This window comes from Bos taurus, chromosome 7 (assembly GCF_002263795.3).
Source record: "Bos taurus isolate L1 Dominette 01449 registration number 42190680 breed Hereford chromosome 7, ARS-UCD2.0, whole genome shotgun sequence".
NCBI classification, from domain to species: domain Eukaryota; kingdom Metazoa; phylum Chordata; class Mammalia; order Artiodactyla; family Bovidae; genus Bos; species Bos taurus.
In genome coordinates, this window is record NC_037334.1 from 19,203,580 (window position 1) to 19,219,499 (window position 15,920).

General features: G+C 55.4%; 1 protein-coding gene across 2 annotated transcripts in view; it reads right to left on the reverse strand.

Moving 5' to 3' along the window:
- KDM4B (lysine demethylase 4B) overlaps positions 1-12,974 on the reverse strand; it is a 121,084-nt gene extending 108,110 nt beyond the window's left edge. For both annotated transcript variants that reach the window (XM_059888653.1, XM_059888652.1), the window contains exon 1: positions 12,856-12,974. The gene's annotated coding sequence lies outside the window, so the exon portion shown is untranslated. The remainder of the gene's footprint in view (positions 1-12,855) is intronic.
- Positions 12,975-15,920: the final 2,946 nt, after the last annotated feature.

Consider the following 15,920-nt stretch of genomic DNA (forward strand, 5'->3'; position numbering starts at 1 on the left):
TTCTCCGTTTCAAAATCCCTGCTTCCAGGTGGAAATGATCTGCTCAACAGCAAGGTCTCAATTCTCCCCAGATGAGAAGATTTAAAAGGGAGAACAACAAAGGGACAGCGGCTGACTCAACCAACAGGACGAGCGAATGCGGCCCAGGAGCCAGCGCTGCCCCTGAGCCAGGCACGCAGACCACAGCTCGACCTCCCAGGGGAGCAGAGCGTGACACCCCACACGCACTCACTCACTCCCACCCACAGCAACCTCCCCGGCACTTCCACCTCAGGACCTCTGCACAAGTTTTGTGCGTCAATGAGGAGCTTCCTGCCCCTTCAAGTCATTCAATCTCTACCCAGTGTTACCTGGGAGGGGCCTTCCCTGTGCACCATGAAGGAAGCACCACCCACAGCTTTAGTGATCAGACCTCTCCCTGGTCCCCATCACACACAGGGCCACTGCCCCCTGCCGGCTCCTGGGCTCCTGGCCTGCAGGACTGATGCAGAGCCGGCCAGCTGACAGCTGACAGGCTGTTGGCACCTGCTGTCTCCTCCACCACAGACCCCAGGAGGTGAAGCTGCAACCAGGGGTGAAAACCAGCACTCACTAATGCACACACCCCATTTACAGCTCGCTATCAGCTAACAAGGAGGGCATGTGAGGACACCGGGACCCCAAGTTGGTGGCAGGAGCTCAGGTCACTTTCTGAGCTAGGGCTCTAGACTCCAAACCAAGCACTGCCTAGGGATAAGGCCCAAGAGACCCCTGCAGAAGCTGGTCCCCCTCCCAAAGTCCCCTGGCCCTCCTGAGAGCCTGGACAGCTAGGGGTCTCTGTACACAGGGGCGCTACGGGACCCCAGCAGAGCCCCACTTTCCAGGGAAGACTATTTACCAAGTCCCATCACTCGGGCCATCACTGCCCCCACTACTGCCGAGCTCATCTGAGAGCCACAAAGGGGTGAGCACCCCAGGGCACCACAGCAGCATTTAGGCGACACTAGCAAGGGCTCTTTATCCCAGGGGAGGGCTGTGGGGCTGTGGGGCTGTGCCCAGGGAGAAACCTTGGATGCAGATCTACAGGGGCAGACAGACTAGAGTTCTGGTAGGTTCCAGAGAGGGCCACTCTTGGGCCACTCTCTCCACTCAGGCCCATCTCCATGGCCCCGATCCAAGTTCACGGGAGCCCAGTGAGGCTCAGACGAAACCACGGGTCTGGGGGACATTCTCAGCCAGCACTACAGGCAGAAGGGGAGCGTGGGTTCAGGCTCTCTCCCCTGTGTGGCGAGTTGGGGGCAGGCCCATCACTCAGCAACGCCCACTCCCTGCCCCTTGACTGATCCGGAGCACAGTGGGGTCAGGACCCCAGCCTGTGTGACAAGACCCCTGCCTGTTAGTCCCAGGGCGACATCACAGGTCCCCCACGGGGGTCCCTGCCTCCCCAACCACTGCCTGAGCCTCTCGGGGTCACAAGAATGTCCTGTCACCCCCCCAAGACAACCACTGGATCCCGGCAGCACATAGAGACCCTCGATGCCACACCACCCCCTGGACGCACATCAGGGACTCAGCAGGGACCAAAGGCAGCCTTCACTGACTTGGTTTTGCCTCACTGTAACTGCTGATGCCTACATGGGGAAGATAATTATTTTTACAATGACTATCTCTCTTGCAGGCTTATTAGAAAAAGAGTCACTCTGGCTTGGTCAGTCCAAAGTTCTCAGGCCTTCTCTTGGCTAAAGACTATCCTAACCAACACGGGGAAACCTGAGGCCTCAGGAGCAGGTGCTGGAACCCGAAGCAACAGCTCCAAGTCCCCATCTCGGCGGCCACACCAAGGACGCCTAACCCAGTCCTCCTCACCCGGAGCCCATCTGCAAACTCCACCGTCCTGCCCAGGGGGACACAACTCACCCAGAAACCCCATCCTCAGCCAGGTGGCCCACAGCAAACCCCAAGTCACCAGATGAGGACCCTGGATGAGGCATGCAGGACAGGCCAAGGGGCTCTGAGCTCTGGACTGGCTGCCTCCAGTCCAGCCGCCCCAAGGACCACCACCCTAGCTTCCCGGTCCAGAACACGCCAGCCAAACCCTCTCACCCACCCCTTTAACATAAAGAAGCTCCAGGAAGAGAAGAAACCAACTTATTTTCAAGGTGCCTTTGAGTAATCTCCGTTGTTCCTGAACTTTCTTCCCTGCATGAATACAGAACAGCAGTGTGAAAACACAGCTATTCCAGGATGGAAAGTGATTTTAGAAACTCCTCTTGCAACGCCTTGAGTCACAGTCAGGGAAAGGCAGAGGCCCAGAGGAAAATTGCCACGGTCATCTCTGAAGGCTCTCCCTGGGCTGGAGAGACAGTGGCATCAGGGCCGGTCACTATCCGTGGGGGTCGCCCTGGGCCCCAGGGGGTGCTGAGCAGTCTTCCTGGCCTTCACCCGCTTGATGCCAGAAGCCCCTACTAGTCGTGACAAGCCCAGATGTTCCCAGACATCACCCAGTGTCCTCTGGGGGCAGGACTGCCCCCGGGGCGGGAACTACTTCACTGAAGGATTTCCATGGATTAAGTCAGTTAAATCTCATCCACCCTTCAAGCAGAGCTCTCCACTGTCACCCCCACTTCAGCGATAAGGGCACACACCCAGCAGAAGTGGGATCCAAGCCCAGGCAAGCCGGGCACGCAGGTACCAGCCTCCAGAGGCCGATCCCAGTGGCCATCCTACCTTGAGACCTCAGGCCACTTAAGATTGCCTGGAGCTCTGGGATGTGACTGCCGAACTCTGCTTGTACACAGGTCTCAGCTTTCCCACGGCCAAAGCAGCACCCCAAGTCCCTACAGTTCTCTTCACAGAACCACCCTGAGCCCCAAGTTGAAAGCCCCCAGGAGAGCCAGCACCCATGCCACACATGCAGTGCCTTGCGCTCTGACCTGGGCGGGACAAGGTTAAAGAGGAGAGGCTGCGTACAAGGGTCCATGGGAAGGATCAAGGCCCAGGCCAGGCCACCCCGCCCATGGGGACTGGCCCTCCAGCCGACATCCTAGGGGCCAAGCTGCTGCGCTCACCCCTTGCTGCTTTCTCCTGGGTCTCTCTGGTCTCCCCAGCTAGAAGCTAACAGATCCAGAACTTCTGATGGACTGAGAAGGCAGGTGGGAATGGGGTGGGGGATGGGCACCCCCATATATAGCATCCCCACCACCCCAGCGCTCAGCTCGCCCAGGGCCAACGCGAGATGTGAAATGTACACAGGATGTTGAAGACAGCACCACAAGAAAAGGAGAGGAAAACAGCTCGTTAACAATTTTTATAATGATCACACGTTGGAATGGTAACATTCTGGGGTATACTATGCTATGCTATGCTAAGTCGCTTCAGTCGTGTCCGACTCTGTGCGACCCCATAGACGGCAGCCCACCAGGCCCCGTCATCCCTGGGATTCTCCAGGCAAGAATACTGGAGTGGGTTGCCATTTCCTTCTCCAGTGCATGAAAAGAGAAAAGTGAAAGTGAAGTCGCTCAGTCGTGTCTGACTCTTAGCGACTCCATGGACTGCAGCCTACCAGGCTCCTCCGTCCATGGGATTTTCCAGGTAAGAGTACTGGAGTGGGGTGCCATTGCCTTCTCCACTGGGGTATATTAGGTTCAATAAAATATATTCAAATTAATTTCTCCTGCTTCCTTTCACCTTCGAGAAAACTTTAAAGGACACACGGGGCTCGCTCTGCATATTTACTGGGCAGCGATGCCTCAGAAAAGCCACTGTTTACACTTTCACCTGTTCCTCTTCCGAGGGTTCTGTAGTTTCAGTTCTCACGTTCAAGCCTGTTTCGGTGCCTGGCAGGGGGCACCGTACAGTCTGCTGTTCCCCCCAGTGACATTCCGTCAGCATCCATGCGTGTCTCCCACGGGGTCCTCCCGGTGCCACGGGCAGCTAGCTCCCTGGCACTCAGGACCCCCCAGGTCTCCGATATCCTCTGCTGGGGGCTGGGGGGGACAGCAAGTGTCTCATACGCATGTCACATCCCTGTGACCGCTGGGAGGACTGACGCTAGCTGGCTGGCTGCACTGTGTGAGGCTATGAAACCACACCCCGTCCGGCCCCTTGCGGTCCCTGGAGAGGCCAGCTGCATTTCCGAATCGCCCAGCATGGTGACAGCGCTTTCCCTGGAGGCAAGGGAGCCTGGGCAGGACTCTGCTCGGAGGCTAGTGGACTTCACGGGGCTCTGTGGGGGCGGTGGGGATATTTACAACCCAGGGGACTGCCTTCTAAGACCCAACCCACAAACCCTTCATGGCCAGGGCGAGCAGACCAGGAAAGGGAAGTGGCCCAGGAAGCAGCTTGTGTGCAAACCCACTGGCCATACAGGCACGAGATGTAGGGCGGGGAGCGGGGCACAGAATACTGAAAAGGATCGTACGGGGGGTCAGGGGGGTGGGAGGGCACAGCACTGGATGAGCATTCTGAATGCCCAGCCCTGAAATTCTGGAACTCTGAGATGGTTCAGAGAAGAAGGGGCAGGAAAAAGTAGAAACTACCAGCTCCCCACACCAGGTAGTGAACACGCAACATGTCCACCCACACATGGGAGCATCACCGTGCCAGAGAGAGGACAGAAGCCCTGAGACTTGCTCCCACGTTAACAGATTCTGAGAACATGATGCTCAGAGAGAGAAGCAGACACAGAAGGACACACAGGGTGTGAGTCCACTGACAGGAAATGTGCAGAGCAGGCCGATCCACAGACACAGAGAGTGGGTTCCTGGTTGCCAAGGAGGAGAGGAACATGGGGAGTGACTATCTAACAAGTGTGGGATTTTCTTTTCAGGTGAGGAAAATGTTCTGGAATTGGATAAAGGTGACCGTTTACAATTCTGTAAATGTTCTAAAAACCACTGAATTGTCCCCTTTAAAAGGATGAATTTCATGGATGAATATCACAATTAAAAACATATTTTTAAAAAGGCAGGGCAGGCGCATTTGCAGAGTGGCTGTCCTAGAAAACTCGAGGTCTGGTCAGTACACCGGAGCCAGTCACCAGGCAGCCGTCCGTGGCTCCCTCTGTGGCCCCACATGACTCAAACAACTCTGGTCTGGCTTCACTGACTATAGACTCTATGCTCCCTGAGGGCAGAGCTGCTGCCCCCTCCCCTAACCCTTGGAGCCTGGCACGGGGAGTCCCCAGAGACGCCTAAGGGGCTGGAGGGCTCCCTTCTTCCCTGGTCTCCTCCAGCAGGTCTCCCGGGCAGAGCCCCAAGTGCCCGCTCCAAGTCCTCTGCCTGGAGCCACTTCGCCCATAACAACAAGGCTCAGCCCAGGTGGCAACTCTTCTGCCGCCCGCTGGCCACCACCCTAGCAGCATATGCCACCCCGGCCCTGTGCTCCGTTTGTGTCTGTCTCAGCCACTCTGCATCCCCAGTCCCTGCTGTCCCCGATGCTGCCAAGAGCCTGGCTCCAGGCTCCCACTGCAGGCCCTGACCCCCATGGGCAGGAGAGAGATGCAGTTCACCTGGCCATGAGCACGCGGGCTGGACCTCCGGCTGGGTGACAGCAAATATGTGGATGGACCCAGGCTCAGCGCACACCCGATGGCTGCGGGTCTGCTGTAAAGTCAGGTCTGTCAGATCCAGAAACTAAGCTGCCGACCACCAGGCTGAGACCACGTGAAAGGGCTGCTGCGGGGTCCGATTTTGTGTCTTCACCTCAAGGCTGAAGAACAGCATGGCTGGATATTTGTAGAGGCCACTAGGGCCCCGCTCCCCACCCCGGTCAGCCTAGACCTGCCTGCACCTGCCCCCCCAAAGCTTGTCCACCAGCCTTCTGACTGCCCTTCCTTCCAGGGGGCCTGGTCTGGGGGTCTAGACGTGCAGAGGAGCCCGTTTCTCCAGAACGATGCTGCCCCTTGGTCTCCAGCTCAGCTTGGGCTCAGGCCACCAGTGAAGCAGCCAGGAGGCCAAGAGACCAGACGCCTTCCTTCCCAGGAGGATGTCCTTCCTTCCCAGGAGGGTGACCTTCCTTCCCAGGAGGGTGTCAGAGCTCGCTTTCCTTACTGCTCCCTCCTCTTCTTTGGGGAAGGAGCTGGAGCAGAGCAGGGAATCAGGAGTTTCAGCTCCAGGGTCTTTGCTCACACGCAAGCTGGAGACCAGCAAGGCTCTCTCCTGACTCGTGACCGAGATAATCAGATCCATGCAGGGTAGGGAGCCGGCTGGCAGAGGCCGACTTTTCTGCTGGAGGGGGTTGTAAGGGACAGATGGGTGAAGAGCAGAGGTCTGAAGATGCTAGGAGCAGGTCGCAGTCCAGCTGCCCAGCCAGGGTCTTCCAGACACCCTGGGGGCAGCTCCTAGGCTGCTGCCTCACCAGACAGGTTGCCCAGACAGGCCAGGGGTCCTGAGCTCTGGCTGCGCATGCAGCCCCTCTCCAGCCCACTCAAGAGCCCACTGGCTGCTTCGGCCTGGCTCCTGCTCAAAGGAGGCCCCCCGGATCCCTGCTTTCCTTCTGCACAAAGCACCATTCCAGGTCCCCTGCCAGCTCATCCTCTGCAAATCACTTCTCTCAATGTTCTCTCCCCTGAGACCAGGGCCAGCAGCCACGAAACCATGAAAGTGGGCCCACTTCCACACCTACCTGCCCAGGAGCAGCCCTCGCTTGGGCCCAATGGCAAACACAGAAAGGAAGTGGGTCTGGGGGCAAACCCTGCCTGCCTACCCCCAGATCTCCTCTTCACAGATTGCCCTCCAGGCTTGTCTGAGACCTGGAGCACCAATCAATAGTGCTGGCAGCTGGGGCCAAACACATTACCTCTGGCTCCGTGCTACAAGAGAGACCCATTAAGGGTGCAGCAACCCTCAGAGCCTTGCTTTCTGATTCTTACTCTTTGTCCACTAAACAAACACACACAAGGCCCAGAGGGATCTTGCTTGACCACTGCGAGAACCACGGGCCGCCCTCGAGGCAAAGACAGCAAGGCAAACTTTTCATCAAAGCCCTTGGGGCCACGGGAGCCACAGGAAAAGAAGAGAGAGGTGGGAAGTAAGAAGGAAGAGGGAGATGGCGGAGGGGCATAGAAAGACATAGACCAGCAAAAAAATTAAAAAAGCAACTTTGGGAAGCCAAGAAGTTCTGAGCAACACTCTCCAGGTTGTTTATTTCAATCAGCTGGAGAAGCCATGACCGTAAATTAACGGTATGCTTCCTTGACAAGTCAGAACACTCCTGGGACAGACCCAGATCTAAGCCGCTAATGATCTGCCCGGCTTGGAAATCACTCGTCAGCCTGCCTCCACTCCCAAAAGTCGTGGAGGGGGAGCAAAGCCACGGGCACTCAACCGATTCAATTCTTCTCCACAGCCATCCCTCGTCTACTCACCCCACAAAGCTCAATTCTCACACCCACAAGCGTCCCCAGGCAGGCAGGCAGCTGGGTGGCTGCAGCCTAGGACCACACTGTCCTTTCTGAAGGGGCATGATGTTGGTAAAGAGGGTGGGTCACATGTGTGTGCTAAGTCGCTTCAGTTGTGTCTGACTCTTTACAACCTTGTGGACTGTAGCCCAGCAGGCTCCTCTGTCCCTGGGATTCTCCAGGCAAAAATACTGGAGTGGGTTGCCATGATCTCCTCCAGGGGATTTTCCCAACCCAGGGATCAAAGCCACATCTCCTGCATCTCCTGCACTGCAGTCAGATTCTTTACCACTGAGCCATCCAGGAAGGCCAGAGGAGGGTGGGTCTGATGTTTACAAAACAAAATGATTGGGAAAAGAACATCTTTCTTTTAAACCGACAGCTTAGGCCGAGTACACTCCTTCCCAATCTTCTGCTGTGGGGCTGCAAAAGAAAGGGGACACTCTGGAGAGGTCGGCAAGGCCAACCATGAAATATTAATGTTTGCCTTTGTTTACATCCAGTTTTGTGTTTTTTTGTTTTTGTTTTTTTTTTTTTGGTTGTGGCTTGCAGCATGCGGGATCTTAGTTCCCTGACCAGGGATCATAACTGCACCCCCTGCAGTGGAAGCTCCGAGCCCTAACCACTGGACCACCAGGGAAGTCCCTACATCTACACTTCTCAATTTTGAGATCATTTTGGTGGATGGGGCCAGAACATTTTCTTATATTCCCTGCTCTTTAAATTTCCTCAAAACAACCCAAGACCCATTTTTAACATATAGAGTACAACTATACTTTGTTGTAGGAAAGATGGAAATTTATTCATCCAACAAATGAATGCTTACTGAACACCCACTGTGGGTAGGAACTGTCCAAGATGCTGGGGGTACACACGGCAACCAAGACAGATGTCGTCCCCACAGTGGGGACCTCGCATCCTACTGTAGGCGTGCCCAACCTATGGCCCACAGGTCAAACCCAGCCCACCTCCTGTTTCTGTACAAGCCCCAAATGGTTTTAATGGCTTTTAATGGTTGGGTGGGTGGCAGGATCAACAGAAGAAAGATAGTTCATCATATGTGAAATGTATGTGAAATTCACATTTCCATGACCACAAATAAAGTTTTATTGGAACAAAGCCGCAATCACTGGCTTCTGTACTTTGTATTATAAGGGCAGACAGGAGTGGTCAGAATGGAGACTGTCCCACCTGCAAGGCTGAAAATCATTACTCTCTAACCCTTTACAGGAAAACCGTAGGCCCTACTGGATGAGACAGACAATAAATATGTAAACAGACTGATGTGCATCTCTGGTAGTGCTGAATACAAAGAAGGAAAGGCAGCACGGAGAGAAAGGTAGACAAAAGGGTGAACTTGGGCAGCAGGGTCAGGGATGGCCTCTCTGAGTCCTGAATGACCAGGAGCCAGCTGGGTAGAGACCTGAGGGAACAGCATCCTGGCAGAGGGAACAGCAAGTGTAAAGGCCCTGAGGCAGTAAGAGAAGGGAGTTAAGGTGGTTTCAACTGAAAGGAGCAGGCATGGGGGCTGGGTGGGAAGTGGAGCGCCCCTCAGAGGGTCTGCAACTTTTTCCTAGGACAACAAGAAGCCCTTGGAGGGTCCTGAGCAAAGAAAGATGGTTTTTCAAGTTTCTAAAAGCCCTTCAAGGGAGCCGGAGTAGGAATTGACAGACTAGTTGGGACGCCTTGTCCAGCCCACGAGACACTTCCTGAACACATCAAAGCCCGGAATAAACTCAAAACCAATCCCTCCAACCACACGGTCGATTCCCGGATTCCCTCGGGCCTTGAGGCGGCACAGAGCTTTGTGAGTAAGTTTGGTAGTCCAGTGAATTGTGCAGAAAGCACCTGCAGCTGGCACAGTAACAGTCCCGGAACCGTGGGCACCACCCTCAGGAAGAGAGATGACAGCAGTGACTCACCTCAGAGCCGACCTGAAGAAAACGGCCAAAGCCAACAGACAGGTAGGGGTCACGCAGCTCTAAACCTGCCGCCTCCTACACACTTCCAGATCCCATGAGTGGGTGGAAGCCTGGGTAGGGGCCGTGTGGGGGTCAGGAGATCCCCACTTCACACCTGGCCAGCCCCCTGCTGGGTGCATCTGCAGGTGAGCTCCTCTCCTCCAGGGGGCGAGGTGGCAGAGTGTGGGCTGGACACACTTTGCAAATAGGAGCGCCTCCCTTTTGGAAGCGTCTTTCTTTTTGGAAGAAACAAAGGGACTCAGAACTTGAGGTTGATCAGGGTCAAGGTAAAATATTTTATATATATCAAGCTGTTGTGAGGTTAAAGATTAAGTGAGAGGGGATCGCTTGGGGGGGCAACTGTGCCCCCTAGAGGGCACTGGCCCACGTCTGGGGACATCTGTGGTTGTCACAACTGGGAGGGAGTACTCCTGGTATCACCAGGATGGGGGCCAGGGATGCTGCTCAATACCCCAGTGTCCAGGACAGCACCTCTCCCACAAGAGAACCCAGCCCTGAACGTGGGCAGGGCAGGTCAGGGAGGGATGTAAGGGCAGTAAGAAACCAGCGCTGGATTCAGAGCACAGAGCACCCTGGTGCCTGTGAAGCCCTTCCCTGACTCTTATCCCCTTTGATCCCTGGTATGGGCTCTTATTATACCCATTTTACAGATAAGGAAAGCCAGGCCCAGAGTCATGAAGGGACCTGCCCCAGAGAAGGGCGCTGAACCCAGTTCTTTTAGACTCTGGGCAATGGAGATCAGGGCAGGAATCCAGAAACACCAAAGAGAACACAGTCAGAAGGGAATCCAGGGTCAAGCCCTCTGCTGGGTCAGAGCTCTGGTGCTAAGGCCCCGCTGAGCCTGGGAGCAGGTCTCTGGAGCACAGCCAGGAGCCCCTGGCGGGGAGATGCAAGGGTGTGGGGCCTCACAGCCCTGCAGTCTGCCCACAGTTTGTTGTCCACCCCACCCACCAGCCCTGACCAGGAGGTTTGGGAAGGTTGGGTGACCACCCCCTCAGCTTTACTCTTGAGCAAGTGACCTGTGCAAGGTCTCACAACTCTGAACCTGCCACCCCACACACACTTCCAGATCCCCAGAAGAGTCACCCAGAAATGGTCGTTCGACCATATTTTAGCCCTCACCCCTCTCAGCCCGTCATGCCCACTCCCTGAGCCGGCTGGGGGGGGGGGGGGGCGGTGGTGGGCAGCATGCCCACACCTCAGTATATTCACCCGCCAGACCCAGCACCCCCTGAAGTTAGGGACCCAAGCAACCTGCCCCAGAGCTCAAAACACAACGTGCCCAGGCCAGGTGAGTGTCAGATGGAACCAAGGAACAGATGGGTTCCCTGGAGCTGAGGTTCTGATGGGCCAGGAAGAGGCGGGGCACAGGAGGGCAGGGGCAAAAAAATGCATAGGAGGTGGGGAAATTCGAGGTCAAGTACAGCAGAGAGGCCAGCCTGGAAGAGAGGGGCATGGAGGGCCCCCAACATCACCCCAGAGGGACTAGGGACTAGTCTCGCCAGGAGACAGAAAAGTACAACAAAGGGAGGGCGGGGTCCGGAATGACCGATTAGCCCGTACCTTTAAGCTCTTAACACCTCCTTAGCAGCCCACTCCCCAGAGAGGCAAGAATTAGAAAAGGTGAGAAAACCAATTGTTAGTAAGACCTGTATACCTATCATCTCAGTAGCTACACGCACACTCGCTCGCACACACACGTGCACACACATGCACACACGCACACGCAGCGCGTGACACAGTATCTGCTTGAATCGCTGCAAAACCTGGGAGCATTTCTCTAACTGCACCTCCGCTCCCCTCGGAGTGACCTCCCCTCAGTGACCTCCCCCCGGGGCGGGGCAGTCTGACCGTGGAGGTGCCCACTGCACCAGAGAGGAGCGCCAACGTTTGCCAAGCGTCCAATCAGAAACACGGAAAGAGGGCCGGCGAGTTTCAGAACCCCTCCCCTCAGATCATCGCAAGTTGACTCCAGATTCTTACACTCCATCCTTTCGGGGTTCCAAAGAGCAAACTGCGGGAGGAAAAGAGGCTGCCCGCTGCTTCTGCAAAGGTGGCGAGGAAAGGCTGACCCAGGAGTTGACAAACCCTCCCGATGCCTCATAAGGAAGCTATTATTTCAGAATTAGGGGAGCCATCAGCTCTTGCAAGGCAGCGAGCAAAGCCCAGAGGACTCTTGTAATGAGCCCCTCTTAGGGCTTTCCTCCAGCCTGGGGACATTTTCAGAAATGGCTGCGGAGGGCTGGGGAGAGTAACCTCCGACTCTAAGACAGTGCTGGCACCCAGTGGGACCCGAAGGAGCTTCTGAATCGATGCCGCGGACAGAAACACATGGAAAAGGACACACACTAGGTATTTACAGGATCGTTCGGCTCCACTTAACAGAACCTTCTCACTAGTTTCATAACTGGGGAAACAGTTCCCAGGTGCACCTGAATTATTAAAACAAGAGATCCTCCAGGACCAAACAGATGGGACACGCCAGGGAGCAGTCCACGTCTCCCCCGCCCCCGGGGGAAAAAAAATCCTTGGTAGACCTTCCACCTTGGCCCCCGTGGACCTGCACACCATTCTGCCTGGTGTCATCGCGCCCACTGGGTGGAGACCCAGGCCCTGGAAGATCTGGGGCAGGTCCCTTTGGGCAGGAATCCGTCCCCCAGCTCCCAAGCGGCTGCAAAGGGCAGCCAAGGGGGTCCCCGTGGGAGCGACTTCAGGATTTACCTCTACAGAGAAGGGGGGCTTTGAGATGGCGACCGGGCAGAGATGGGTAGGCCCTGGGGGAACGCGTCTGGAAACTGTTCTGTGCATAGCAAGTGGATACATTTTTTTAAACGAGAAATCCAGACTGCATGCTTATTTTAGGGGAGGCTCAGGGAAATGGGGTGCGAGTTTGGAAGCCGCGATGGCACCGCGGATTGACTCGGGCAGTATGGTGAGATGCAATGATGGACATTTCGGGGGACACCACTGGGAAGCGCCCCGTTTACCCCGCCGATTCCCAAAGGGCCGGAAATGCAGGCGGGTTGATCCCAGGGCCTGGGATCTCTGTCTCTTTATTATTATTTTTTTTAATTATTAGGATTCTTGTGAATAATGGAAGAGGAGGGCCCCGCCAAGCAGGGCCAGCGGGGCCGGGCCACCCACGCTGTCATCTTTTGTGCGGGGCCGGCAGGGACGCCCCGGCCCAGCCCCCGCACGCCTCCGACCCGGGGAGGGCGCCCCCGCCTCCCGCCCCTGGCCCCGCCATTGTCCAGCCGCACCGCCCCCGCCCGAAGCCGGGCGGGCGCCCAGGGCCAGGCGGTTAACGCCCCCAACCGCCTCGCGGGCCCGGACAAAGCGCAGCGGCCGCGGCCCGAGCAGGCCGCGCCCGAGGCCTGGGCCTCGAGTCCCGGGCGCCCGCCCGCCCGCCCGCCCGCAGCCCCGGGCGCGGCGCGGGGGCGGCAGTGGCGGCGGGGCCCGCGCTCGGACGCGGCGGCCGCCTCCCCGCGGGCTCACCTGAGGCGGCGCGCGCGGCCCGGTCCGGAGCAGCGGCGCGCGCTCCCCCGCCCTCGGCGTCGCACCCCCAGGCCCCACTCGGGCCGGGCCCCGCTCGGTCGCTGGCGGCCGAGCCCTCCGCGAGCGCCCCGGGCGGGGCTTATAAGGCCGCGCGCCAGCTCCGCCCCGGCTACCATTGGCCCCCGAGCCCACGCCCGCGCGCCTATTGGCTGTCGCTGACAGCTCCGCCCCTCCCCTCCACCGGGCCCATCAACACTTCACGGCCCGCCCCCCGCGCGCCTCGATTGGGCGGGCGCAGCCACCGGCCTCGCCTCGCCATTGGCCGGCCGCTGGGGACACGCCGGCGCCTACCCACGTGCCCGGTGACCGGCTCGGTTCTCATTGCAGGCTGCGCACGCCAGCTAAGAGGCTGCGACCAACCCGACGGCTCTAGGCCTCGGATTGACAAGGGCGCCTCGGGGACCGCCCAACGACCGCAAGGGGGCAAGAAAATATTGGCTTACGGGATCAGCCCCAGGCGCGGACTGGCAGGAGCGGGTGCCAATCACGGCCCGAATCCCGCCCCGGTTATCTGGCTGCAGCTGAGTACGTGAGACTCAGCACAGCATCAGCACCGCGCCTGAAGGCTTCGGAGAAGGGGTTCGAGACCCAGAGCCGGAAACTGGGCTCAACGTTTTCCAATTCGCACAGTCAGGAGGTAGCAAAGATAACTTGCACTGAGAACTGGAGAAGTAAAACTCAAACAGCAAGAGCCTCTGCCTCCATTTCTCCTTTCTCCCCCACCACCCAAAAATTCCAAGTTCATTTCTGTCACAATCTACAAAACTTTGCAAAGGCTTTCGGATAAAGCTAGGTGACCTTCTGCGAGATCCCTAAAACGTAAGAGAGGCGAGGAGTTTGGTGCGTCCTGACTTAAGTTCAAAGCTCAGCTGGGCCCACAAGCCTCACGATGGTCGGCCCCCAGCGAAGTAACGTCGTTGGGCCTCGTTTCCCCTGTGAAATAGATACAAGAGCGATAGAATCCCTCACCGTGTGCCCCTCTCCTGGAAAGTTTAAGTCAGGTGAGAGGAGGCAGGTAAATCGGTTGATGATGTGACTTGGCAAAGTGAGCATGTAATTAAGGTTTGTACGATCATCATCATGACGGTTATTAATTGCATGCCAGGCAGTAGCTGGCCACGCCCCTTTTCATCTGGCAGAGTATCAATCGGACAACTGGACGTTTCCTAATAACGTGGCTAGGGCACCTACGGTCTATTTCTGGAGGTCCTGGACTCTGAAAAGGCTGCGGAGTTTGGAGCTTGCCTAGTTCAAGGATACTGCTGCAGTTAGGTGGAGAAGGCAATGGCACCCCACTCCAGTACTCTTGCCTGGAAAATCCCATAGACAGAGGAGCCTGGTGGGCTGCAGTCCATGGGGTCGCTAAGAGTAGGACACGACTGAGTGACTTCACTTCACTTTTCACTTTCATGCACTGGAGAAGGAAATGGCAGCCCACTCCAGTGTTCTTGGCTGGAGAATCCCAGGGACGGGGGAGCCTGGTGGGCTGCCATCTATGGGGTCGCACAGAGTCGAACACGACTGAAGCGACTTAGCAGCAGCAGCAGCTGCAGTTCTGTACTCATGTGTTTCCAGTGTTGTGCTCTAAACATCCACCTGTAGATTAGATAAATAACTAACTTTGGAATATTTTTAACTATGTAGCCATTAAAAAGGGGTAGATTTACAAGTACACTCAAGGAATGACCCCCCCTACACCCGTGTGGACAGCTGCAGGATGGTGCAGAACCCAATACCTTATGGAAAGGAATGCAGGGCAACTCATGGCTGTGTGGTTTCTAAAGGCCACCTGCCTGTAGCCCCACACAGAACAAGGCCATCCCCAAACTGAGAAAAGTAAATCTTCGGGAGAGGAGGGATTCAGGTTGGTTTAAAAAGGGTAGCTGGTGAGGAGGTTAATCTGCTCTAGGGTGTTTTGTGGCCTCGTGGGGGCTATATTCAGATATTCCCTTGTGCAGTTAAAATTTAACTTAAAAAACAGGAAACAGTAACTGCTCCCAAGGAACTCCCTAACCCGTGGGAAAGACAGAAATATAACCTGGTAGCCTTAATAGGGCCTCAAAAAATGCAATCCTAAAGGGATTCTCCCCCTCCCACCTGAAGTGTTTTGGTTTTTTTTTTTCTACTTAGTTTTTTTAAAATCAGAGTACCTAAATAGGTTGTCAGCTTTCCAATTTTGCTTAGGAGGAGTTAAATTTTTTCTCAAGTTCCTTTTTTTTTTTAAAACAATTCTAGTGTAGTTGACTTATAATACAGTATTAGTTTCTGATGTACAGCAAAGGGATTCAGTTTTTATATATATTTATCCCTTCCTCCACCATCTTTCCCCTTTGGTAACCATAAGTTTGTTTTCTAAATCTGAGTCTATTTCTGTTTTGTAAATAACTTTGTTTGTATCATATTTTAGATTTCACATGAAAGTGATATCATGTTGTTTGTCTTTGTCTGGCTTACTTAGTATGAGAATCTCTATGTCCATCCATGTTGTTGCAAATAGCATGATTTGGTTCTTTTTTATGACTAAGTAAGACATCCTGGAATGTGAAGTCAAGTGGGCCTTAGAAAGCATCACCATGAACAAAGCTAGTGGAGGTGATGGAATTCCAGTGGAGCTATTTCAAATCCTGAAAGATGATGCTGTGAAAGTGCTGCACTCAATATGCAAGCAAATTTGGAAAACTCAGCAGTGGCCACAGGACTAGAAAAGGTGTTTTCATTCCAATTCCAAAGAAAGGCAATGCCAAAGAATGCTCAAACTACCACACAATTGCACTCATCTCACATGCTAGTAAAGTAATGCTCAAAATTCTCCAAGCCAGGCTTCAGCAATACGTGAACTGTGAACTTCCAGATGTTCAAGCTGGTTTTAGAAAAGGCAGAGGAAACAGAGATCAAATTGCCAACATCCACTGGATCATGAAAAAGCAAGAGAGTTCCAGAAAAACATCTATTTCTGCTTTATTGACTATGCCAAAGCCTTTGACTGTGTGGATCACAATCAACTG